The 2500-nt window shown below is 55.9% G+C and overlaps 1 protein-coding gene across 1 annotated transcript in view; it reads right to left on the minus strand.

The window, feature by feature from the left end:
• LOC140400181 (reticulon-3-like) overlaps positions 1 to 2500 on the minus strand; it is an 88895-nt gene that overhangs the window by 83168 nt on the left and 3227 nt on the right. The gene's annotated exons all lie outside the window — the stretch shown is intronic.

Here is a 2500-nt window from a genome sequence, read left to right on the forward strand (position 1 = left end):
GAGAGAGAGACGAGAGAGAGAGAGACGAGAGAGAGAGAGACCAGAGAGAGAGAGACCGAGAGAGAGAGACGAGAGAGAGAGACGAGAGAGAGAGAGAGAGACAGAGAGAGAGAGAGACAGAGGAGAGAGAGAGACAGAGAGAGACGAGAGAGACGAGACAGAGAGAGAGAGAGACGAGAGAGAGAGACAGAGAGAGAGAGAGACCGAGAGAGAGAGAGACCGAGAGAGAGAGAGACCGAGAGAGAGAGAGACCGAGAGAGAGAGAGACCGAGAGAGAGAGAGACCGAGAGAGAGAGAGACGAGAGAGAGAGAGAGACCGAGAGAGAGAGAGAGACCGAGAGAGAGAGAGACCGAGAGAGAGAGAGACCGAGAGAGAGAGAGACCGAGAGAGAGAGAGACCGAGAGAGAGAGAGACCGAGAGAGAGAGAGACCGAGAGAGAGAGAGACCGAGAGAGAGAGAGACGAGAGGAGACGAGAGACGAGAGAGAGAGAGACCGAAGAGAGAGAGAGACGAGAGAGAGAGAGACCGAGAGAGAGAGAGACCGAGAGAGAGAGAGACCGAGAGAGAGAGAGACCGAGAGAGGAGAGAGACGAGAGAGAGAGAGACCGAGAGAGAGAGAGACGAGAGAGAGAGAGACCGAGAGAGAGAGAGACCGAGAGAGAGAGAGACCGAGAGAGAGAGAGACCGAGAGAGAGAGAGACCGAGAGAGAGAGAGACCGAGAGAGAGAGAGACCGAGAGAGAGAGAGACCGAGAGAGAGAGAGACCGAGAGAGAGAGAGACCGAGAGAGAGAGAGACCGAGAGAGAGAGAGACCGAGAGAGAGAGAGACCGAGAGAGAGAGAGACCGAGGAGAGAGAGAGACCGAGAGAGAGAGAGACCGAGAGAGAGAGAGACCGAGAGAGAGAGAGACCGAGAGAGAGAGAGACCGAGAGAGAGAGAGACCGAGAGAGAGAGAGACGAGAGAGAGAGAGACCGAGAGAGAGAGAGACCGAGAGAGAGAGAGACCGAGAGAGAGAGAGACCGAGAGAGAGAGAGACCGAGAGAGAGAGAGACCGAGAGAGAGAGAGACCGAGAGAGAGAGAGACCGAGAGAGAGAGAGACCGAGAGAGAGAGAGACCGAGAGAGAGAGAGACCGAGAGAGAGAGAGACCGAGAGAGAGAGAGACCGAGAGAGAGAGAGACCGAGAGAGAGAGAGACCGAGAGAGAGAGAGACCGAGAGAGAGAGAGACCGAGAGAGAGAGAGACCGAGAGAGAGAGAGACCGAGAGAGAGAGAGACCGAGAGAGAGAGAGACCGAGAGAGAGAGAGACCGAGAGAGAGAGAGACCGAGAGAGAGAGAGACCGAGAGGAGAGAGAGACCGAGAGAGAGAGAGACCGAGAGAGAGAGAGACCGAGAGAGAGAGAGACCGAGAGAGAGAGAGACCGAGAGAGAGAGAGACCGAGAGAGAGAGAGACCGAGAGAGAGAGAGACCGAGAGAGAGAGAGACCGAGAGAGAGAGAGACCGAGAGAGAGAGAGACCGAGAGAGAGAGAGACCGAGAGAGAGAGAGACCGAGAGAGAGAGAGACCGAGAGAGAGAGAGACCGAGAGAGAGAGAGACCGAGAGAGAGAGAGACCGAGAGAGAGAGAGACCGAGAGAGAGAGAGACCGAGAGAGAGAGAGACCGAGAGAGAGAGAGACCGAGAGAGAGAGAGACCGAGAGAGAGAGAGACCGAGAGAGAGAGAGACCGAGAGAGAGAGAGACCGAGAGAGAGAGAGACCGAGAGAGAGAGAGACCGAGAGAGAGAGAGACCGAGAGAGAGAGAGACCGAGAGAGAGAGAGACGAGAGAGAGAGAGACCGAGAGAGAGAGAGACCGAGAGAGAGAGAGACCGAGAGAGAGAGAGACCGAGAGAGAGAGAGACCGAGAGAGAGAGAGACCGAGAGAGAGAGAGACCGAGAGAGAGAGAGACCGAGAGAGAGAGAGACCGAGAGAGAGAGAGACCGAGAGAGAGAGAGACCGAGAGAGAGAGAGACCGAGAGAGAGAGAGACCGAGAGAGAGAGAGACCGAGAGAGAGAGAGACCGAGAGAGAGAGAGACCGAGAGAGAGAGAGACCGAGAGAGAGAGAGACCGAGAGAGAGAGAGACCGAGAGAGAGAGAGACCGAGAGAGAGAGAGACCGAGAGAGAGAGAGACCGAGAGAGAGAGAGAGACCGAGAGAGAGAGAGACCGAGAGAGAGAGAGACCGAGAGAGAGAGAGACCGAGAGAGAGAGAGACCGAGAGAGAGAGAGACCGAGAGAGAGAGAGACCGAGAGAGAGAGAGACCGAGAGAGAGAGAGACCGAGAGAGAGAGAGACCGAGAGAGAGAGAGACCGAGAGAGAGAGAGACCGAGAGAGAGAGAGACCGAGAGAGAGAGAGACCGAGAGAGAGAGAGACCGAGAGAGAGAGAGGACCGAGAGAGAGAGAGACCGAGAGAGAGAGAGACGAGAGAGAGAGACCGAGAGAGAGAGAGACCGAGAG

Source organism: Scyliorhinus torazame, chromosome 24 (assembly GCF_047496885.1).
Source record: "Scyliorhinus torazame isolate Kashiwa2021f chromosome 24, sScyTor2.1, whole genome shotgun sequence".
NCBI classification, from domain to species: domain Eukaryota; kingdom Metazoa; phylum Chordata; class Chondrichthyes; order Carcharhiniformes; family Scyliorhinidae; genus Scyliorhinus; species Scyliorhinus torazame.